At 45.8% G+C, this 24,305-nt stretch overlaps 1 long non-coding RNA gene and 1 pseudogene across 2 annotated transcripts in view; one reads left to right on the forward strand and one right to left on the reverse strand.

The window, feature by feature from the left end:
* Positions 1 to 11,254, reverse strand: part of LOC307197759 (ectonucleotide pyrophosphatase/phosphodiesterase family member 7-like) — a 30,116-nt pseudogene extending 18,862 nt beyond the window's left edge. The window contains exon 1 of the transcript in view: positions 10,918 to 11,254. The product of the transcript in view is annotated as an ectonucleotide pyrophosphatase/phosphodiesterase family member 7-like (transcript). The remainder of the gene's footprint in view (positions 1 to 10,917) is intronic.
* LOC307197761 overlaps positions 1 to 24,305 on the forward strand; it is a 90,328-nt gene that overhangs the window by 14,170 nt on the left and 51,853 nt on the right. The window contains exons 2-3 of the long non-coding RNA XR_013831498.1: positions 11,243 to 11,416; positions 11,778 to 11,835. This is a non-coding gene — a long non-coding RNA (uncharacterized lncRNA). The remainder of the gene's footprint in view (positions 1 to 11,242; positions 11,417 to 11,777; positions 11,836 to 24,305) is intronic.

Raw genomic sequence — 24,305 nt, forward strand, 5'->3', positions numbered from 1 at the left:
AGACACTGGTGGAAAAACAGCCCCCACTGGAGCTCAAAACCACACTTACCCAAGTCTACACATTCAGAGTCCCACCCACTGATGATTCACTAGACCTGTAATAAAAGTGCTGGGGATGAGAACAGGTGGCTCAGTGCACCAGTTGAAATTTAAAACCTTACCAACTCCTGCTGCAGACATGAGGCTTGACCCCAACAGGACACCCCACGATGGGAGCCCTCTTCTGGACGGGGAAATAAGACCCTAGTGCCCATTTTACCAAACCGCTCTTGCTCATGTGTAAGTGCAGATGTAAAGTGCTGACTGCTTCTTTTTTGGCATTGCTTTTTAATTATGGCCATCAATAAATCATTCTGTCCTTGAACAAGACTTGAGAATGGCCCTAAGGCAGAGGCACGATTCCTCAGGAACTAGGCCAACAGAGAATGGGTTGCTCACTCCTCACCTCTTCCTTTAATCTGCTGTCAGAAACAGAAACGTTCTCTCTTCAAGAAGCCTTGGAAGCAGACGGAAGCAGACGACTGCACTTGCGTTCCATCTGGGAAGTCTGTTAATACACAGTTCTACCCTTGGCCTGCCTTACCAGCCACTGTCACAGAAACGGGATCTCCCCTCTCTTCTGCATTTTTTTCTGACTTCATTTCCCCCTCTTACTGGTGTAGTGGGCTGAATGGTGCCCCCCACGCCTCCTCAAGGATATGTCCATATTCTTATTCTCAGAACCTGTGAGTGTTGCCTTATTTGGAAACAGGGTCTTTGCAGTTGTAATTCAGTTAAGGATTTTGAGATGAGGAGATTATCCTAGATTATCTGTGTGGGCTCTAAGTGCAAAGATAAGTGTCCTTACAAGAGGCAGAAGAGGAGAAGGCACAGACAGAGAAGGCAATGTGACCACAGAAGCAGAGATTGGAGTTATGTGGCCACAAGCCCAGGAATGCTGGCAGCCATCAGAATTGGAAGAGGCAAGGAAGGCTTCTTCCCTGGAGCCTTCAGAGGGAACACAGCCCACTGACACCTTGATTTTGGACTACTGGCCTCCAGACTTTCTGTTGCTTTAAGCCACCCAGTTTATGGTACTTTGTTACAGCAGCCACAAGAAACGAATACACCTGAGCCCTCAGTCTCCGGTGGTTCCAGTTTCTCCTCTCATTCAAGGCCTTGGAATCCTGAGCAGTCATGATTTTTTGCTCCACTGCTCTGGTGTTTTGGGCCAACCCTTCCTCTGTGTGACGCATGGACCTGCAGCACTGGTATCACCTGGGAGCTTGTTGGAAATGCAGACTCTCAGGCCCCACCCCAGACCCACTGAACCGGAGTCTGCATTTTAACCAGATCTCCAGGTGATTCATATACATGTTCAAAATTGAGAAGCACTGGTAGGAGAAACTCTAAGGTGTCAATCAGATCTTTTCTCCAAGTATCCTAGTTTCTTCATGTCATATCTGTTAAATATGACATGGAGGTTTTGTAAAAACAGACCAAACTCTTAGGTTAGAACTGCATGCTGATGTGTCATGCATAATATGACATGATGTCTGAAATTGCTATAAAAGATTCAAGGAAGGAAAGAAGGAAGGAAGGAAGGAAGGAAAGGAAGGAGGAAAGACAGGGCCTTGGGTGAGGACAGTGGAACAAGACTGGCAAAATGTGGACACATTTTTGCAGCTCAGTGCTAGGTACACGGGGCTTCATTGTGCAATTTTCTCTGCTTTTTTCTGCAAGGTGGAAATTTCCCTAGTGAAAAGTTAGGGAATATCCTAGTTTCCCAGCCTTCCTTATTTTCAGTTTTTTTCCATGAATCCATTTTTATCCCTTCATGGAAATGGCTGGTGTTGGAGGGACATCTTTTCTATCTCAGTCTGTGGTTTTCTTTGCTCTGTTTGTTCATGTTTGTGGTTTTGCTGGCTTTCAGGACTTCTTTCAGCAGAAAATTGTTTCTGGGGGAGCAGGATGGGAGCTGATTAAGGTTTATGGCATCTTCTAACTGGGTTTCCAACAACATCTGCTGGGCTTGTGTTGTTACCGGCAGCAGGAATTCAATTTCCTTTCTCTTTCCCTACCTCTCTTACTTCTTTCAGATTTTTTGTTCACTGGCTAGACTATCATGTATGTGACCTTTGGCTCTCTGATTTACATGTGATTTGCATATTACACATCTAGTCCAGAGGTTCTCAATTAGGGGGTGATTTTTACCTCCCAAGGAACATGGGGCAGTGTCTGGAGACATTTTTGATAGGCACAACTAGGAGAGGGATGCTGCTGGAATCTAGTGAGTAGAGGCCAGGGATGCTGCTAAACACTCCACAACACACAGGACAGTCCCCCCAAGGCAAAGAAGGATCTGGCCCCAAATATCAATAGCGGGACGTTGAGAAACCCTGATCTAGTCTTAAAGATCATCCAAGCGCATTTCGCCACACTTTTTTTGCTCTGTCCCATGAAGGAGAGGTGGACTCATGACTGATTACAACATCTCTGAGGAATTTTTACTTCTTATAAGTTGATTTTGAGATAGAATATAAGTGACTGCTCATTTGTGCAAGTTGTGCCCTGCACACCTTCAGGGGACACCATCCACATAGTATTCATGAAAACAACCCTTTCAGAATTGTGAAGCACATGGTCTACACAGCTATAAGTGGTTGCTCCAATTTTGGGGTTGCCCTGGGGGTTCTGGAACTGGGAGAGACTTTATTTCTGGTCACCATGAGCCCTGAGCACGCCAGAGAGTGTCCTTTCAAGAAAAGAGGAAATGTGGAACTTTGAGGACCTCACTTGCATTATTCTAGACCATTGTCTCGTTGTGGAACATCTCCTTTTCACCCCTGGGCCATATCCATTTGACTAGATCTAAAATTGTCAGATTATAATATCATGGCTTTTGTTTGAAACATGGTGGTGATGGCTTCTTATTTTCAGTCAGTTCCTTGGGGGAGGAAATACAAGCTGCTGCCATAAGACTTCCTATCCACCCACTATTTGCTTGGCAGGATTGCCATAGTTTCAGCAGCATAACTTATTCTTGCTGGTCTTCAATCACTTTGCAATAAAAACTGTGATTGCAAAAATGTTCATTGTCATTACCAGTGATGGAGCAGTAAGTACAGGCTTCTGGAGAGGGAGAGGGAATTGCATGACTTAAACTAGCAGAATGAGTTGCTCACCCCCAGAGAATGGCTTTTCATTTTGGCAAGGTCTGAGGGAAATTATGACAGAGTTCAGTGACACAGAGGGACAGTGCTGGGAGGTGTGGTCACTGAATCCACTGGGAGCCTGTGCCCTGTGGGCAGCCCCATGGATGGAGTTGGGGTTTCTTGGGACTCAATAGTACTCTGGGTCATCGACTGCAACTCGCCCCATCCCCACGCTGTTGGGCTCAGGCTGGGTGGTAGATCACTGAGCTTTCTGCCAGTCCTTCTTCCATTGTTCCTCCCTCTGATAACAGTCCCTGACTTTCCACTTGGGACCCACTACCATCCCCCCACAATGGGTGATGTGGTTTGTGTGGGACTTGCCATTCCCCACCCTGACCTGGGGGTGGGCATGTGGTCCCAGCTTGGGTGGTCAGCATCATTCCATCTCCCCACAGAGATTGGTTCTGAGAAGCAAATTGGTCCAATGAGAGTCAATCTTGGGAATTTTGTGGTCACTCTTAGGAAAGAGAAATAGAGAGGAGGAGAGGGAGAAGTAAAGAGAGAGCTTGATCGTTCTGATGATATAATTTGAGGATCTGGATGTAGCCATGCCTGTAACTATCAATTAATTATGTGTTATGGTTTGAACTGTGCTCCTAAAAAAAGATATGTTGGAGTCCTAAACCCCAGAGCCTCAGAATGTGACCTTATTTCGAAACAGGGTCATTGTAGAGGTGAGGTCCTACTAGAGTAGGGTGGGCCCCTAATCTGAGTGACTGGTGTTCTTATAATAATATGGTCATGTGAAGACGGAGACACAGGAAGAACTCCATGGTTTGGATGGAGGGTTGGAGGGATGCATCTACAAGCCAAGGAATGCCAAAGATCACCAGCGAACCACAAGAAGCTAGGAAGAGACAAAGGATTCCCTACAGCTTTCAGAGGGAGTATTGCTCTATCAACACCTTGACTTCAAACTTCTGGCCTCTAGACTGTGAGACAATAAATTTCTGTTGTTTTAAGCCACATAGTTTGTGGTGCTTTGTTATGGCAGCCCTAGGAGATTAGTATAAGTACTTTCAAATTAATAATCTTCCTCTTCCTCCTCCTTCTTCAAAATCATCATCATTATCATCGCCTTTGTCTAAGCAATAGAGAGGGTCTCCTATGGATGTGGAGACTGTGATGTGGGGTGTCCAGCCTCCATGGTCAGTCAGTGCCCCTCTTGCATCAGCCCCTAGGCCTCCAGGGTTAGACCATAATTCTGGGGCTTTCTGGAGCTCCATGCTGGGGCATCATCCTGTTACCTGTTGCCTTTACACAAAGACTGATGCTCACCCCCTGGTTGTCTGGGCCCCATCCAAGACCTATTCATGGTAGGCAAAATTAAGACGGCCCCAAGATTCCTGCCTCGGTTATATACACCTTGTATAATTCCCTCCCCTTGCACATGGGTGGACCTGTGGCTGGCTTCTAACCAGTGGACATGAAAAGTTGAAGGGATTTTGCAGATGTAACTAAGGGCCCTAACCAGTTCACTGTGAGTTAATCCAAAGGGAGATTATCCCAGGTGGGCCTGACCTCCTCAGGTGTGCTCTTAGCAGAGGGTCTGGACCCAAGCTGCCATGGGTTCTACAGCTGCAAGGAAATGAAGTCTTCCAACAATTGCGTAAGCTTGGGAGAGGACCCCGAGCCTCAGATGAGACACCACCTCAGCCGGCACCTTGATTGCAGCCTTGTAAGACCCTGAGCAGAGGACTAAATTCAGCTATGCTCGGACTCCTGACGACAGAGAGATAATAAATGGGTGTTGTTCTAAGTTGCAAAGTTTGTGGTTAATTTTTATGCAGCCATAGAAAATGAATATGGCATTCCATTTTAAGGAACTACCAGGTGCTGTGGCCAAGACCCCTGTGTGTATGTGTTTCTCTGTGTGTGTGTGTGTGTGTGTGTGTGTGTGTGTACATGGAGGTGGGGGATGATGAAGGGTGGGAGATGGAGCCAGGTGGGAAGGAGAAAACTACCTTGGAGGAAGTAATTGCCCTTCTTATGAGAGAGAAGAGCAGTTTGAGCAACATGCAGACCTGCCCAGTGCCCAGCCCTGGGAGCTGGAGGGAGAACATCGCCCCCAGTGTCAGGTCTTGGGAGCCTCCACCCTAGACAGAGGCCCCACTTCCACTGTCTTGCAGGTGGTGCTGGGGGCCAAATACTTGGAGGAAAAACATACCCTTTATAAAGATGCAAAGATTTTCTCACGTGAAGAGATGATGAGGTAGGATATTTTGAATTAATAGTCAGCTTTATTTTTAAAATCCTCTCTCCTGTATTCTTTCCTTCATTCAAACAGTCAGGATTTTTGTTTTTCATGCTCCGAGGAAAGGATGCCATGGGAGAAAGTGAAGAAAGCAGAGACTCCTTCTGGCTTTGGGGTGTCACACGCTCAGCCCATTGTGGGAGCCATGGAGGAGTTCGGGTGTAGAGGAAGGTTTGGGGGGGACCCAGGGGAGTAAGAGCAAATCTCTCCTGTCTGATTCCCTGAGAGAGGAAGGAAAGAGGTGGAAGGATCCCCAAGAAAGGGGCTGTTTGTCCTTTACTCTGGTGGAACTCCAGAGAGAAGGAAACACCCCCCACAAAAGATCTGTGGGATTTGGGAGCAGAAAGGGTGGGAGCCCGAGCTGTGCGTCAAGCCCTAGAAAGACGGCCAGACCCTGGAGACATGTAAGTGTGTAGCTGGCCACCGTCTACACTGCTTGGCCCAACAAGAGATGCTCAAACAGTATTCGTCAACTGAAAGGATGAATACATTGTAAGCCCTCTACAAATTCTCCGGGAAGACTTTCTTCACCAGCATCAGGAAAGCCGATGAGGGTCCATGTGATTCTAGCTCTGGGGTGAGGGCTCAGCTATTCACCACACCTGACAGCCCCCAGGCATGGAGAGGCCCTGCTGCCCAGATGTGGACCCAGGGGGCCCAGAGTTCTGACCCAACGAGCCAAGTCAGCTAAGCCTTATGCCCAGGGCATGGCCTCTCCCTGCTGTGCTCCCTGCCTGGGACCACCTGGTCCCTAGCCCCTTGGACTCTGTCTAGGACGCTTGGAGGGGTGGTTACGTGGCTTCTCAGACCTGAGCCCTTATGGGAGCTGCCTCCTTGTGCAGCTGAGCTGAGAATCAGGGAAGCAGCATCATTTCCTCACCTCTCCTCTGAGTTAACTTGCCCCAAGGTGTTCGTAAGAACTCCATTTAATTAGTCGTTGGGCCCAGAGAGCCCCTTTTATCATACTTTGTGTCAGGCCTACCCCTGGAACCTGAAGAGGTCTTTGGGTGCTGGCAGCACCAATTTTTACCCATTATTTTTTCTGTTACGGATGATGCTTTTCCAGTGGACTGGAGTCAAACAGAGGTCGGCTTGAGCCCAGCTCATGAAGACAAGTGCTGGTGCTTTGGCTGGTTCTAGGGTGGCATCTGTGTCATTAATACAGCATATTCAGGATGTCTACCCACTGCCTGGGAGCTCTGAGGATGTGCAACATTTAAAGGTATTTGGAATACCTTTGGACTACTTAATTAGAAGGAAGGACACCAGAGGGCTGTAGGCCTGCTAGAGGCAAGGATTGAGGACCAGTGTCTGGAACCGTCCAGGGCTGAGTTCAAATCCTGCTTCTGCCCCTCAGCTGCTGTGGGACCTCAGGAGAGATCTGTACATTCATGGACCTTGGATATCTCAGTTGTTCTGACTTCTTATCACTGTTACAAGAATCGAAGGATATGATGATCGTGGTACTTGCTGAGCATTTTTGTAAGCCAAGTAGTGGTTCAACCACTCAAGACAGGGTTTTTCAGGACTTCCCTGATGGTGCAGTGGTTAAGAATCTGCCTGCCAATGCAGGAGACACAGGTTCAAGCCCTGGTCTGGGAAGATCCCACATGCTGCAGAGCAACTAAGCTTGTGCACAACAACTACTGAGTCTGTGCTCAAGAGCCCACGAGCCACAACTACTGAGCCCTCGTGCTACAACTACTGAAGCCCACGCTCCTAGAGCCCGTGCTCCGCAACAAGAGAAGCCACTGCAATGAGAAGCACGCTCATTGCAATGAAGAGTAACCCCTGCTTGCCTCAACTAGAGAAAGCCTGAGCACAGCAACGAAGACCCAATGCAGCCAATAAATAAATAAATAAAATAAATTTATATATATATTAACAAAAGATGGGTTTTCAGCTGGGGGCCAATTTGTCTCCCAGGCAGCTTTGGGCAGTGTCTGGGGACATTCTTGGGAGGAGGGGGCACTCCTGGCACCTAGAGGATAGAGACCAGGGATGCTGTCCAACATCCCACAGTGCACAGGATGGCCCCCACCACAGAGAACCATCTGGTCCCAAATGTCAGTAGTGCTGAGGCTGCAAAACCCGTTTTAAAGCAGTGACTCTCCACCAACTCAATAAATGGCAGGTCGGTTATAAATAAGGGGGACAGAGGAACATGTTTTTTCTATAAGGGGTGAATTAAAAAGAGTACCTTATATTTATAAATTTTGTTATTTATAGGCAATACATCCACATGGTCCAAGATCTAAAAGGTACACAGGATGTACAATCCAAAGTCTCCCTTCTACCTCGTCCTCTTCTTGGAGGAATCAGTGTTACCAATTTCTTCTTTTTAGAGGTCCTCTGTGCATCTATAAGCAATTGTATGCACATATATACACACATGTTATACACACACACATATGCATGCTACACATATTCTTTGCATCTTGCTTTTGTCACTTAATCCATCTTGGAGATAACTTCTTACTGGACACAAAAAGCTTCCTCAGTTTTTCTTTTAAAGGTGACAGAGTATGCCATTCTATGCATGTCCAGTATTTTACTTAACCACTCCCCTCTGGATGGATAGTCACGTTGTTTCTATTTTCTTTTGCTCTTACAAACACTAATGTAATGAATATCTTTGTATGTACATCATTTTCCACCAAGCAAGTATGTAATGGTAGGATAGAGTCCTACAAGTGGAATTGCCAAATAAGAAAGTTTTGTGCATTTGTAATTGTATGGGATGTTGTCAAATTACGCTCCACTGAAGCTGTACCTGTTTCCATTCCCTGCTGGCAGTGAATGTAGGAGAGGTGTTGGGGGGATTTTGTAATTTAAAAAATTTGCTCTCACTGTTTGTATCTTCTCATCAGAAGCCTTCTGGGAATAAATAAAAGGTGAGTGTGCCTTACCTTACAATATTTTGTGCCCATTGTATTTTCAGCATTCAGGGACCCAGAGTCTGCCCATGGGAGATCTTTTAAGTGTTATGAAGTTAATGCCCCTGGAAAGTGGCGTTCGCTTTCTCCAGAAACGGGCTCTTTAGTTCCTGCTTCCTGGTGCTAATAGTTCCCGAATGACTTGCCTCTCAAAGAGTTTACATGTAGGAAAATCTCTCTCAGCAATCTCTCTCTGAGTGGTTGCTCAGCTTTATTTTTTGAGTTTTTGATTCAAACGCACCTTTGAGAGTCAGGTGGAAGTGATGAAAACCTCTTCCAGCAAAAAGACACCGGCAGTTTGCCCATCATGTCAGAGGTTCCTAGAGCTGCCCTCGGACCCCAGTGAGTGGCTCTCTGGGTGGGGGTAAGGTTCATGCTACCAGCACCCCTCCTTGCCCTGCGAGAGGGGTCTGCAGAGTCCCAGCTCAGAACTGGGCAGAACCAGTTTTGTGTGGCCAGGGACACCCTTGTTCCTAGACTGGCTTCTCCTTTCCCACTTTCTGACCGAGTGACTGGTCAGTTACTCAGCTTTGCTGAGTCATCGTTTTCTCACCTGTGGCCGGGGACAGTGCTTGCTTTGCAGTATCATACTGGTGATAATGGAGGCAAAGCACCTGGCACAGAGCCCTGCATCAGGCTCACATTTGAGAAATGGAAGCTAATGTTAGTCTTATTGTAGTGGAATCCTTTGCATCCTGACTGCCTCCTTTTCTTATTTTTTTTCCTTTTCTTCCCCCATCCTCAAAGATTTTTATTTAATTGTTATGTGGTAGGGCCAAGTATTTTTATTTTTTAAAAAATTAATTAATTTTTTGGCTGCGTTGGGTCTCTTTTGCTGTGCACAGGCTTTCTCTAGTTGCAACGAGCCGTGGCTACCCTTCCTTGCAGTGCGTGGTCTTCTCATTGTGGTGGCTTCTCTTGTTGCAGAGCATGGGGTCCAGGTGCGCAGGCTCAGCGGTTGTGGCTTGAGGGCTCTAGAGCACGGGCTCAGTAGTTGTGGCACACGGGCTTAGTTGCTCTGAGGTATGCTGGATCTTCCCGGACCAGGGCTCGAACCCGTCTCCCCTGCATTGGCAGGCGGATTCTTAATCACTGCACCACCAGGGAAGTCCCTATTCTCAAATTTTTATTGGAGTGTAGTTGATTTGCAATGTTGTGTTAGTTTCAGCTGTACAGCAAAGTGAATCAATTATACATATACATATATCCACTCTTTTTTTTTTGCGGTACGCGGGCCTCTCCCTGTTGTGGCCTCTCCCTTTGCGGAGCACAGGCTCCAGATGCGCAGGCTCAGCGGCCATGGCTCACGGACCCAGCCGCTCCGCAGCACGTGGGATCTTCCTGGACCGGGGCACGAACCCGTGTCCCCTGCATTGGCAGGTGGACTCTCAACCACTGCGCCACCAGGAAAGCCCTTTTTCTTTTTTTTTTTTTTCAGATTCTTTTCCCATATAGGCCATTACAGAGTATTGAGTAGAGTTCACTGTGCTATACAGCAGGTTCTTATTAGTTATCTGTCTTATGTATAGTAATGTGTAAATGTCTTTCTGTCTCTCTTTTAGATTGGAATCTCTTTATTTGCTTAGTGGCAACTGAGATTCTGGAACAATCACGTTCCTTTCTGTCACAAAGACCTTGTACATGCTGTTCCCTCTGCCTGGAATGCTTTTCCTTCCTCTGGACTCCTGAGGTCTCTTTCACTCGCAACTCAACTGCCCCTTCCTCACAGAACCCTTCCCTGCCTCTCTGAGTTCAAGTCAATTTGCCCTTGCTGTCTTCTCCTGGAGAAGCTCTTCTCTTTCTTCTTGGTGGCTCTCTGACTTGTAATGACATCTGTTGGTGTGTTTACTTGTCTAATGTCTGTCTGTCTACCCCGTTGGATAACATGCTTCAGGTGAGCTGGAGGTGAGCTTAGGCAAAGGCCCTGAGGCCGGTGGGAGCTGGTTGGAGGCCCAGGCAGGGGACCTTTGTGATCTGGAGGGAAGCTTGTGAGGGGAAGAGAGATGAGAGAGGTCAGGAGAGAGCAGGTCGGGGGCCAGGCCATGGGGACCTTCTGGATCACTGAAAGACAAAATTTGAATTCTCTTCAAAGATCATACGTGTCCCTCCAATGCACCAGTATTAAGCAGGGGAGTAACCTGATCTAACTGATTACTTTAAACTTTAATGTTTTATTATTTTTATAAAATTCTTTTAATGATTTACTTTTTAAAAAGATCACGGGCCACGATGTGAAAGGCGGGGTGGAGGGTAGGGAGGAGGGTAGGGTGGAGGGTAGGCTGGGCCCGGGCTTTGGGGAGATCCCTTAGGAGGCTGCAGCCGTGGTCCCCATTCTGCCTGCAGGCCATGGGTTCTAGAAACAGCCCTGTGCATCCCTTAGTATTCTAAGCTAGTGCTTCTTCCAGGGGGTGACCCCAAGTGGCATTGGCTGCCTCGGTCTCCCCAGAGATGACTGAGAATCAGCTCTGTTTCAGGGAACTACGGATGCGGGGTTTCCGCCCACATCATGGCCTGGCTGCAGGGCGGAGCTTACCTGAGGTGGTGGTGAAGTGAGACGGGGAGGTCATTGTCATGAAGGGCGGTGTGAGGTACTTGGCCTTCACGCCCTCCCGGCCAGGTGGTCCATGTTGGGGGTGTCCACGTCCTGGTCGTAGTCCTAGCGGAACCCATGAAAGGAGATCAGCAGCAGCTTGTGGAAGCTCTTCCTCCTGGGATGGGGTGGCAGCCGGCCCAGCCCAACAGGACGGGCAGCAGCAATGCTAAGGCCCTGGGCCCCGTCATGTCCCCAGTGCCTCACATGCTCACATCGCTAAGTTCACGGCCTGCTCCCACTTTCTCCCTTTTTTTTTAATCTGCAGTTGATCAAAGTCCACATTGATAATTCTGCTCCAGCTCTGCTGTGGATTAGAACACCTGGAGCGTAATGAGTTGGCACGTTCGACGTGATGGAAAAGTTCTGGAGGTGGATGGTGGTGGCGGCTGCACAGCACTGTGAATGCACTTAATGCCGCTGCACTGTGCACTTTAAAAAGGTAGAAAATGCTAAATATTATGTGTATTTTACCACGATAAAAAAAGACAAACAATGTGAAATATTTTGGACTCTTACACGAATTCCACTATTGTGAACATTTGGAGAACAAATTAGATTGGAGCTTTCCTTTACTCAATATAGCCTGTTTTTATAGGGAGAACAAATTACTGTTCATTATGACTATGGAAACAGCCACTGTGGATTGAGTGCCCAGAGGGCTGGGAACTGTATATACATCATCTATTCTATCCCATTTAATTTTTTTGAAACCCTAGAAAGATTATTAGTTGAAAATTCCCTATAAGAATTACAAAAAATCATTGTGGTCCAATAACAATAAAATTTACCATTTTTTATAGGTCAGAAACTTGGTTCTGTATAAAGAAAGGAAGAACATCAAAGAAGGAATAAGTAAAGGTAAATGTAAAATTAAAACTTTTGTTTTCCTTCTGTTTAGTTGATCTAACAGGTAATAGTTTGTTCACACTAGTAATAACAAGGTATTTAATTATGTATATATCATATGTATGTGTATATATGTAAGTAGAGAAATACTTAACGTAAATCTAACAAAATATGTATGAGATCTATATGAGGAAAACTAGAAAACTCTGTTGAATGAAATCAAAGAACTAAGTAAATGGAGAGATGTTTCATGTTCATGGATGGGTAGGCTTAGTATCATCAGAATGTCAGTTCTTCCCAACTTAATCTATAGATTCAATGCAGTCCCAATCAAAATTGCAACATTATTTCATGGCTATTAACAAACTGATTCTAAAGTTTATATGGGGAGGCAAAAGACCATTCTACTCTTGTTTGTATGAGTTCAACTTGCCATTTCTTTTTTCAGGTTCCACATATAACTGGTATCATGCAGTATTTGTCTGTCTCTGGTTTATTTCATTTAGCATAATGCCCTCCATGTTCATTTATGTTGTTGCAAGTGACAAGATTTCCTTCTTTTTTAAGGCTGAATCATATTTCAGTGGTCTGTGTGTGTGTGTGTGTGTGTGTGTGTGTGTATGTGTGTGTGTGAGAGAGAGAGAGAGAGAGAGAGAAAGAGAGAGTATCACATTTTCTTTATCTGTTCATCCATTGACAGGCCCTTAGGTTGTTTCCATACCTTAGCTGTTGTGAATAATGCTGCAATAAACATGGGAGTTCAGATCTCTCTTTGAGATTAAAAAAAAACATTTTAATCATTTGCAAGTGGACAAATTTAGTGACATTTAGTACATTCACAGTGCTGTGCAGCCATTACCACTATCTAGTTTCAGACTATTTTCATCACCCAAAAGGAAACTTCATACCCATTAACAGTCACTCCTCATTCCTCCCTCCCCCAGCCCCTAGCAACCACTTATCTCCTTTCTGTCTGTTTGGATTTACCTATTCTGGACATTTCATATAAATGGAATAACATAATATTTGGCCTTTTGTGTCTGGCTTCTTATAATGAGCACCATGTTTTCAAGGTTCATTCATGTTGTAGCATGTGTCAGCACTTCATTCCATTTCATGGCTGAATAGTATTTTTATATATCCATTCACCGGCTGATGGACATTTGGGTTGTTTCCACCTTTTGGCTATTGTGAATCTGGCTGTGAACATTTGTGTATGAGCTTTTGTTTCAATACTCTCTGCTTTCCACTTACGTTTTTCAACATATTTATGAGATGGTTTTTACTTTGTAGCTGAATAAATAGCTCAGAGAGGCTGTAGAACCTCTTCAAGGCCACACAGCAGAAGTGAGGCTGGGACTGTAATTTTAATACTTGGCTACACATTTGCTGCACACAGGGGTTTAAATTCCCCAAGGGAACAGGCTTAAGCATCCACCCATCCACCCCACATTTATTGAGCACATACTATGTGTCAGGTGCCAGAGGCACAGAAGTATAGATGTCAAGGTTGCCTGTGGGTGGCTCAGAGTCCAGGGGACAGGCAGACAAATAAGGGGGTCCTGCCAGAGGTGTGAATGGGAGGTGACACAGGAGAACAGGGAGAGGGTCCTAACTTGGAGAAGCCAGGAGGAGGAGGGCTCCCTGGAGGAGGTGGTGCTAGAATTGAGTTTTGCAGGCTGGGAAGAATTAGCCTATTGGAAGCATCTTCACTCAGCCGCTCATCCAGATATGACAGCAGTCTCCTAACAGATATGCCTGTGGCTGCTTTCTACAGGTACATGGATGACATTTACCTTTGCAGCTTTGGAGAGATCTATGAATTGTATAAAGATGTCACCAGTGGGTTTTCTAGTGACAGGAGGTGACAGTCTGCCTAGGTTTTCAGGTGAAGTTTTCAGAAGGTTTTTATCTTGATGTGGGTGGACTGTGGGCTGGATATCAGACTCAGAGGAGATGACCCATTTCCCTCTTCCTGAAATTGTCTGATAATTCTGTTCCAAGTATTCGCTTAGGTTGAATTTTTGGGGTGAGGACGTGGTGTGTCAGGGGTGCTCCATTTTGTATTTGCATAACTTGGCCTCTCTTATTAATTAGCATGGTGTTTTGCTATAAAAGGGAATTTTGTAGAATTTTGTGATGAGTATGCAGCGAAGCAGTTGAGGGTATTTTGCAGCTTGCAGGTCTGGGCTCACATCTCTTCTCTGGGCTTACATTTTACACTTGGGGCAAATCTCATAACCTCTCTGTGCCTCTGTTTCTTTCTCTGTAAAAAGGAATAATGATATATTTCCTGAGGTTGTGAGGTCCAATGAGATGATGCATGTTGACAGGAATGCTTACTGCTCATGGGATATCCACATGCACCCCCTCACTTCCCAGTCCCCTTGTAATCGTGGGCCATGTGTTTTGAGTGGAAGCCACATCTATGACTTCCAGCCTGAAGCTTTCAAGGGCTGGTGCATAACCATCTCACCCTCTCATCCCCTGCCACAGTAAGTGTGGAAGGCTTGCATTGAGATGGTAGAGTCTCCATCATCCTGGGTCTCTGAGTGACCAAATAGAGCATAGTCCCCAGCTAACCCGTGGTGGACATGGAATGTGAGAAGTCAGCCTCTGTTGCCAAGCCACTGAGATTTTGGGGTTAATTTGTTGTTGTGGCATAACCTAGTCTATCCTGGCTAATGCAGCAGGTAAGCACTTACATGGGTCCTTAGTACTGGTAAGTGCTCAACAAATGTTAGTTACTTTCAGTACAATAATAAATTGCTACTGATAGTTTCTTTATCTGATCTAATGATGCCAATATGCTATTTTGTGCTTGGACAAATTGGACTTGGCACTCCTTCCGACACGTGGAAAAGACAGATGATTGAGGGCCAATAAAACATCATTATCTTTAGTTTGCATCCCTGGATACCCTTGGTGGCAAAGAACAACGTATGCTACTCTGGGGAAGCCAGGCCTGGAAGGGAGCTGTTGTTACCAGGATCAGGACTGTCCGAGGCCAGGCGTTCTTTGGTCAGGAGAGAACTCTGATTCCCTGGTATGTAGATTCTCCAAGGGAATGTGAATACTGGTACTAAGTAGTTTGGCTCTTTGGGAATTGTATATTAATCACTTAGGCCCTTTTAGGGACAACACATATATATCTCAATATTCTGGAAAAACACATAAAATACATAAAAAACAGCCAGCAGTCATGCAGCAATCCACCATGGCCACTGAAACTTCCCCAAAGTGCAACATTTTGTGTAATCAACAGAGCTTAGTGGAGGTGGCTGGCTAGAGAGAATTCTAATTGTAGTCACTATAATGCTTATGGTCACAGCATTGCAGTGTATCTTGGTTTCTCTTTGGTGAGCTCTGGTTTGGAAGGTATAAATCCATCATCTGTTTTAGCAAATATTTATTGAGCACTTTGGATGGGGTGGAAGATGAAATATGGAGGAGAGAGTAAGTCTCTTCCTGGCCATTATGTTTTCAAGCTGTCCTAGTACTCAGCAGTGGGTCATGCAGGCTTGAGGGTACCACAGTTCCAGAAGCATCTCCCACCCATGCCATTCTGGACTAGATTCTTCTTTGCCAGCCCAGTAGAGCCGTCTCTGACTCTTACTTTCTTTTGCATGGCAGTTATATCAGTTACTGGGAATTGTTACAGAAGTGCAGTGCATTTTGTGAAACTTACGGTTGATCAAGAATCCCATTAAACTTTGTTAAGAACTCTACATGTTTATGACATAGTTACTAGAGTGGAGATGGAGAAATTTCCAAACACATTATAGGAATCATCCCAACAGAAGGTAATAGTCAGAACTCTTGGTTGCAAGTGACAGAAACCCACGTCTTACTAGTGTAGGTAAGAAAAGGGACTATGCTTTAGTCTGGTTTGCCCTCAAAGACCTGAGGGACTTCCCTGGTGGCACAGTGGTTAAGAATCCACCTGCCAATGCAGGGAACACAGGTTCGATGCCTGGTCTGGGAAGATCCCACATGCCATGGAGCAACTAAGCCCTTGCGCCACAACTACTGAGCCTGTACTCTAGAGCCCGCGAGCCACAACTACTGAAGCCTGCATGCCTAGAGCCCGTGCTCTGCAACAAGAGAAGCCACTGCAATGAGAAGCCCGCACACTGCAACGAAGAGTAGTCCCTGCTCACCACAGCTAGAGAGAGCCCGCGTGCAGCAATGATGATCCAACACAGCCAAAAATAAATAAATAAAACAAATAAATTTATATATATTAAAAAAGCAGACCCTGAAACAAGGATGGGAGTGCAAGTGGTTTATTTGAGAGGTTACTCCAGGGAGCACCCATAAGGGAGTGGGGAAGTGATTCAAGGAAGGGAGGAAGGCCAACATGGCGAGTTTTAGTCTGGGGTGAATGCAGTACCAGAATGGTGAGTACCAATGGGCTATGGGCATGGCATCTGCAAGAGGCCTTTTGAGGCATGATTTCCCATGTCACTGAAGTCATTCTGCAGAAAGACAGGGATGCAGCTGGGCTGTAGGAACCAGGGACTCACACATTACCAGATCTCTCTCTCCATCTCTGTGTCTGCCTTTGTCTGCATATCACCTCAATTTTCTCTCAGTGGGGACTGGCTTTCTCCATAAGGTGAGGAGTGTGGCCACAAATGCTCCTCTTTGTCTCACTCCAGAGTTCCTGTCATCACAGAGCATGTCTATATTTTCCCAGTTCCAGCTAGGAAAAACAAACCTGAGGGAAGAACTCTGATTGGCCTGTTTGGGTTAGATGCCCGTCCCTGAACCAATCAACTGTGGACAGGGGGGCGGAGTCGTGTAAGAACATGGCAGCCCCCACCAGAGCCATGTGACTGGGGTAGGAAAAGGTGCAAGTCTCAACAGAAGGGAGGGGCCCGTAGGCTAAAAAAAAAAAAAGAGATGTCTGTGATGAAAGGAAAGGATTAGGAGATGCATCCTGTTAAACCTGTTACTGATTGGGACTTTGAACATTTTTTTGAATATAAAGTTTCACTGTGGTTCTTTCAGCATGATTTAGCAGAAAGGTAAAATCCTAGCATGAGCTGAACATTTCCTATGGGCAGGCTGTTGCTGTGGATTCAAATACTTATTGATTGATCCAAAGATCAATTACAATGCTTCTCAAGGGATGTAAACTCTGATAGGGTCTGCTTATGATGGGGCTGATATCAAGCAAGAGGAGAACTGGCATGTAGGACACTCTAATTTCTTTCTTCCATTGAGTACTGTCAAGTTTAGGTTCTGGCTGGCAGTGGATGCACCTGGAGGGATGGTTGCATATAAAGGATTGTGTGTGTGTTTATGTGTATGTTTGTTAGGTATTTTCCAAAGATGAGAGCAGCATCCCACAAATGCCCTTTTGCAGTGTGATTGCAAACTCTTCATTAAGAGGTGGAGTTTATTTCCCTCCTCTTGAACCTGGGCTGGCCTATGACTTGCTTGGACCAATAGAATGCGGCTGAAGTGAGGGTGTCTGATGTTTGGTCCTAGGCCTTTAGAGCCCTTGTAGCTTCTTATTTTTGCTCTCTTGGAAGCCAGCACCAAGTAAGCCCTGGATCTTCTGCTGAAGGGGCCATGTGGAGAAGGGCTCTGGAGGATGAGAGGGCACATGAAGAAAAACCAAGCTCCCAGCCACCAGCAGCACCATCTGCCAAGCATGTGTGTGAGGCCATGTTGACCTTCCAGCCCAGCTGAGGCTCCAGCTGCATGTAGACACACAAGTGAGCCCACGTGAGACCAGCAGAGGAAATGCCCAGCCATCGCACAGAATCATGAGAAATAACAAATTATTGTGGTTCAAAGCTACTAAGTTTTTTTTTTTTGCGGTATGCGGGCCTCTCGCTGTTGTGGCCTCTCCCGTTGCGGAGCACAGGCTCTGGACACGCCGGCTCAGTGGCCACGGCTCACGGGCCCAGCTGCTCCGCCGGCATGTGGGATCCTCCCAGACTGGGGCACGAACCCGTGTCCCCTGCATCGGCAGGCGGACTCTCAACCAATGCGCCACCAGGGAAGCCCGCTACTAAGTTTTGAGTGTAATAGAAATAGCCCACGAGGGTGTGAGCATGTGGGGTACACAATTCCCATCTGCTGAAGATCCATGAGTTCCTAGGATCCAACCCAGAGCCAACTTATGTCCTCAATGTCCTTCTTGTTTGAAACTTTTATGAAAATTTTCTTTAAAGACAATATTTTTAGAGCAGTTTTAGGTTCACAGCAAAATCAAAAGAATTTACAGAGATTTCCCATATATCCTCTGCCCTGCACATGCACAGCCTCCCCCATTATCAACATCCTCACCAGAGTGGGACATTTGTTACAATTGATGGACCTAACACTGGCACATCATAGTCACCCGAAGTCCATAGTTTTACAGCTCACTCTTAGTGTTGTACATTGTATGGGTTTGGAGAATTCCTATGAAATTTTCACAGATTTGGACCATCCTCAGGGAAATCCCAAAGCTCAGAAATTATTTTGCCTCCTGGAATCTTCCACATGTGGTTGAGCCTTAGCAATTCTTAAGAAGGATCTGAAATGAATGAAAAATTTAAAAAATGTATTCCTGTGGCTTCACTTTGGCAAGGTTCATGTTGAGTGTTCAGCTAAGTGCTCGTGTTAATAAGCCAGATAATGTTTTCCAAAACTGCTATGGCCTCAGGGTTGGCAGGATTAGAATGGCCTCCCGGCATCTCTGACATACCTATAAGGGTTGGATTCAGCTGGAATGGACCCAGGTCTCTTTGGGCTAATATGCTGTTTCCTTAAGGCAAATGCCACGTCACATCCCCTCCTAGAAATCTCCACAAATACAACCCCAGAAACATTGACAGAATATTGCTTTAACTGAAGATTTCAGGAGAACATAGAAGAGGTAATGTCACACATCACATGGTTAAACCTCCATCTTTTGTAAAGTTCCTCACTATATGGCCACGTCGTTCTGTCCTTCCTCCCCATAATCTCTCCTCTCTGCTCTCTTTAGCCACAGCCCTTTCTCCAACCACACCATGCCTTTCAAAACCTCTTCAACTTGCATGCTTCCTTTGGCAAAATCTTTAGCAAACCTGCATGTCTCTGGGGGACCTTAGTCCACTTGACACATATGGACATCCAACGACATCATCTTCACTGCTCCAGGCAGCCCTTCTGGTGCGGATTCCATGCCTGCTGGAGAGCTCATCCTATCTTCAGCTGAACTCTTGTCTTGTAACTTCAAATCTGTTCTCCTTGTTTGATATCTTGGGCCATGCTAAACAAATCGAATTCCTCTTTCTTACAATAGATCTTTGGAATACAGCCATATTTCCTCTCTTCCCCTCTTTCCCTCCCTTCCTCCCTCCCTCATTCCCTTTTCTTTCCAGAGCGGGGGTTGGCAGACCTTTTCTCTGATGAGCCAGATAGACCTTGTGTCCCTGACTGTCTCTGTCACAACTACTCAGCTCTGCCACTGTAGCATGATAAGCAGCCATAGACAATATGTAAACAAATGGACTTGGCTGAGTTCCAATAAAACTTTATTTGCAAAAACACACTGCAGGTCTCGTTTTTCCTGACCCCTTGCACTGGCATATTCTCTCTAGACTGAATATCTCTAGCTCTTTTGACCATTGCTTATTTGTGTGGCTTTGATTTTCTTCTCCATTGTGGCAACCATTTTCTGAATGCCTGTTAGTTTGTCTATCTCCCTTAAATGTGGCCCTGAGAACAAGATGCATACTCTGCAAATGTGATGATGTAACACTTTCTCCTGCTGCATTTTGAGCAGGAAAAAGAGAGCAGGAGTGACTATCACTATCACACTTGGAAACTCCAACTTCGTGAAAATTTGGTGGGACATCTCTGTGAAGGATGTAAACCTATTCATCCACAGGCTGGCAGGAAAGAAACCAGAAGCATGATCTGTCGAGCGTGAATTTAATATTTGATGTACAGAGATCTCTGGCTTTCTGACTGAGATTAGAAGGGGAGGTCTTGTCCACAGAAAATAATTTCTATCCCCAGGTGAGGAACCAGCAGATAATCGTGTGAGCAGAACTTCCTGAGAACAAAGATGAGGGGAAACAGTGGTGTTAGAAGAGTGAAAAGGTCAATAATTAAGGCTACGACTGTGCTGGGAGAGGAGAAAGAAGAAATTAGACTGCCAGGTGTGAATAACAAGAAATCTGATTTAATTAGCAGTGCAGGACAGACACTGAAGGCTTCTTTATTCCTCTCATAATCAAAAGTTTTTGTTTAGACTGGGTGGGGGAGGAAAAGGCACATATGTTGAGAATCCTGTTTCAGTAAGTATGGAAGGAGGATTTTGGAAAAGGTCTCAGAAGAAGGAGAGACACGTGGGAGCTCATTGGAAATCCCCAGAGGCTGAGCCCCCTCTTGGCATGATGCAGGGTTGGGAGGGAGTGGGATGGCATTCAGTCAGGTCTTTACTTGTCCAACACAATCACCTCTTAAACGTTGGCTGTTCTCACAGCCTAGTCCAGACACTGTCCTCTGCTCTCTCTGGACTTGCTCCTAGGTTGGCCCTTCCATTTCCATAGCTTTAGCTGCTGCTCCTTGGCTGATGACCCTCAAAGGTCCATCTCTGTCTCCTTTGAATACCAGCTTACACATCCAGTGTTTTTCTTTCTTTCTTCCACTTGTCAGCAAAGTCAACATCTCATGCTTAACACGTCCAAAGCCAGCAAAGGCAAACTCTTTCTTTTCGTCCTCCTCCCTCTCTGTGCCCCAGCCATGCCTTCCCCATTCCTTAAATAGCGCACTGGCTACCCAGCTGTTCAAGGCAGTAAACCAGGCATTGTCCTCTTTTCCCCTCTTCCATCAGCAAGTCCTGTGATTCTGAACTTTATCTCAACTTGTCTGTTTTCTCTGTCTTTGCTGCCAGGACAGGACATCATATCTCAGCCGGGCTACGGCAGTGGTCTCCTAACTGGTTTTCCTGCTTCTGCTCTCAACCCTTAGCAACCCATTTCCCGCCTGGAAGCTAAAGGGATCTTAAGGTCCCTGCTTTGGCTTCCCACTGCATAGAGAAAAAAAAAGCCAGACCTTGGGTCTCCTTCAGGCTCCTGCCCACCTCTCCACCTCCTTCCTGCTTCCTCTTCTTTGCCTACTCTGCTTCAGTCACCCTGGCCTCCTTTTGGGTCTTTGGACTCAGCAATCTTTTTCCTACCCCAGAACCTGTTATTCTAGCCTGGAATGATTTTCCTCTGCTCCTCCCCAAACTAGCCTCTGCTCATCCTTTAAGTGTTAGCTTAAATGTCCACTCCATAGAGAGGTCTTTCCTGACCCCTTTTATGAAGAGGACTCTTTGTTATTCTCCACTTCAGCCTCTTGCTACTCTCATCATAGACTTTATTATTTTTTCTTTTTCTCCCCCAATAGGAATAAGCTCCTCAAGGGCCAAGGCACACCTACCTTGTTCATTGTTGTGTCACCAGCACCCAGCCCAGTGCCTGACACATTTCTGGATAAATAAGTCCAGAGTGAAGGGGTAAAAAAATGGAGAGTTACTTCTCTGAACTATAGATGATGAGGTTAAACACCTTGTGTTTTCCTTAGTCAGAAATTATGTGCAATTAGGCATACAGTAAATGATGATGACGACAACATCTGTGTCTTGCCTAATGTTCATCACCAATCGCTAAATTAGTCAGTTGTGCCTCTTTTGACAGTTCTGCTTTCAATATAATGATTTGTTTCTTTTTTTTTTTTTTTTTGTGGTACACGGGCCTCTCACTGCTGTGGCCTCTGCTGTCGTGGAGCACAGGCTCCGGACGCGCAGGCTCAGCGGCCATGGCTCACAGGCCCAGCCGCTCCGCGGCATGTGGGATCTTCCCGGACCGGGGCACGAACCCATGTCCCCTGCATCGGCAGGCGGACTCCCAACCACTGCGCCACCAGGGAAGCCCTGATTTGTTTCTTTTAACTTATGTCTGTTGGCTTTGTTTGGGCTCGTTAGCCTAACAAAGTGGCAGATTGTGTTGGTATTTGCTCTATTATTTACAATGTCATTAACTTTAAAAATGCCTTTGCTTTGGGTAAGAAGCCCTAGTTAGGACAGTGTATTAGTCAGGATGGTTTGGGTTATGCTGTTGTAACAACAATCCCCAAATCATAGTGGCTCAATACAGCAAGGTTTATTCTTGGTCATGTTATGTGTCTAGTGTATATCTGGGCATTTTGGGGGTAGTGTGTCCATTGTTAGTCACTCAGGAGTCCAGGCTTTTGAAAGTTCCATCTGCATGTGTCTCCTTGATAACCAGCACAGGGGAATCCTACAGTCTCTTAAGTGTTCTACCTGGAAATGACATGAGTTACCTCTGCTCATGTTTCATTGGACAAAATAGATCACATGGTCATGCCTAACTTCCGTGTGCCTGGAAGGAGAGCCAAAATATTTGTGAACAGCCTCATTGGCTGCTCCCATCAGTTACACAGAAGAACTCACTTAAATACAGTTACTTATTTGTGATTCCTCCCAAGTTCTGAAGTGAATTCTAATCCGTTAGCCTTCAGAAGATATGTTCATTTCCAAGCTCTTATTGGGCACTGTTTTGTTTCAGAATGTCAGACTTAAGACTGTTCTTGGAGGACAGTATGGTGTAATGGTTAAAAGCAGGGCTCTGATGTTAGTTTGCTTGGGTTCAAGTGCAATTTCTACTGCTTGTTGGTTGTGTGATCTTTACCTTTTTATGCTTCATCAGTAAAATGGAGATAACAACAACAACAATAATATTATCATCTATCCCTATGGGGATATCCCAGTGATTGAAACATATGGGCTCAAAGTACTATTTATTATTATTATTGGTTTGGGGGGTTAGTTACTAAATTTTGTCAAAATTAGGAGTTCAGCAACTTTGAACGTTTGGTTGGGATTTATCAAAGGAACAGGTTGCTGAAGAGTAAGGATTAGGGAGAGGGGCAAAACTTAGTTGGTGTTTTAAAGATTGTGGATTTTATTTGTACAGACTTGGGGCTGAGTTCTATCTCAAGTGCCAGATAGTGAGGCAGCCTTTGCTAAATTCTATTGCTTTCCTGGGCTTCAGCCTCATCTATAACAAATGGAGTTAAGAGCATCCATTTTTCAGAGTGGAAATAAAGATGATTAAGTCAGAGGGAATGGAAGTAACTTCCATCGATGATCAAAAGTGTTAGTTTACTTCCATATTAAATTTCTATTACTGGGTAACAAATTACCACAAACTTAGCTGCTTAAAATAGCACCCGTTTATTATCTCACTGTTTCCATGGGTCAAGAGTCTGGGCAGAGCTTAGCTGGGTCTCACAGGCTGTAATCAAGGTGTCAGTCAGGGCTGGGGTCTCATATGAGGCTTGGGGTATTCCTCCAAGCTTATTCAGTTTGTTGGCCAAATTCAGTTTCTGTGGTTGTGGGGCTGAGACTCTCAACTCCTAGAGGCTGCCCCTCTCCACAGGCAGCTCACAGCATCACCCTCTGTTTCTCCTTGGAGGCCAAGGGGTGAATCTCTCTGAAACTTCACTTTCTTTAAAGGACTCCCCTGATTAGGTCAGGTCCACCCCAGGTGATCTGTCCTTTAACTCCTGGTAGACTGATTAGGGACTTTAATTACATCAGAAAATCCCTTCCCCTTTGCCACGTAACCTAATCACAGATTCTGACCACACTCAAGGAGAGATTATGCAGGACATGGACAACAGAGGGTGGGAATCTTGGGGGCCATCTTAGGATTCTGCCTACTGAAACTTCCTTCCTTCCAGATGAGCAGATGTTGGTGGGGGAGGAGGGGTTTTCACAGATGAGCACGTCCCAGAGGCTGAGAGAGCCTGGTGTTGGCCTAGGATGGAGGAGGCTGAGAGGTAAGTGTGAAAAACTTTGTCCAATTTGTGCTTTGTTGGGGCCGTGCTTTCCTAACCAGCCACAACCAAGGTAAGACCCGGTTGTTTAGATTCCTTTTCTCTCTTCTTCCCGAGGCAGTGTCTGCAGTCCCCTAGCCCTCCCCCTCCCAACCTAAGACCCACGAGCCATGAGCTGGAATCATGAGGTGCCATGATCAGAGATGCAGGTGAGCAACAGGTGGGACCACAGGAACAGAGCAACACCCTTGATGCTTCTTCCCAATGGTTCCGCAGACTGCCAGCAAAGGAAAACAAGTCTCGGATGAAATAAAATCCAGAGAGAAGACGAATTTTAAGTGGTGATTTTTTTTGGAATCTACCAGATGTCAGAGGCTCTTTGAAACAACACAAATGCTGTCTCAGTTCCGCGGAAGGAGGCCCAGAGAAGCGGTGTGAGTTTCTGAGAACCAAATTACCAACCACCTGTGCAGAAAAACAGTCTCTTCGTGCTCACGGGGCCGTAGGGTACACTTGATAACAAGTGATATAGTAGTCAAGGTCGGCTAGACATAAAAAGCCACTAACCCTGAGGTCTCTAGGTTCTTCTCAGCCAAAGCTTGAGTGTAACGAGGTCATTGCCAGGGAGCAAGCTGAGAGGGTCA

This window comes from Stenella coeruleoalba, assembly GCF_951394435.1.
Source record: "Stenella coeruleoalba genome assembly, chromosome: 15".
In the NCBI taxonomy this organism is placed as follows: Eukaryota; Metazoa; Chordata; class Mammalia; order Artiodactyla; family Delphinidae; genus Stenella; species Stenella coeruleoalba.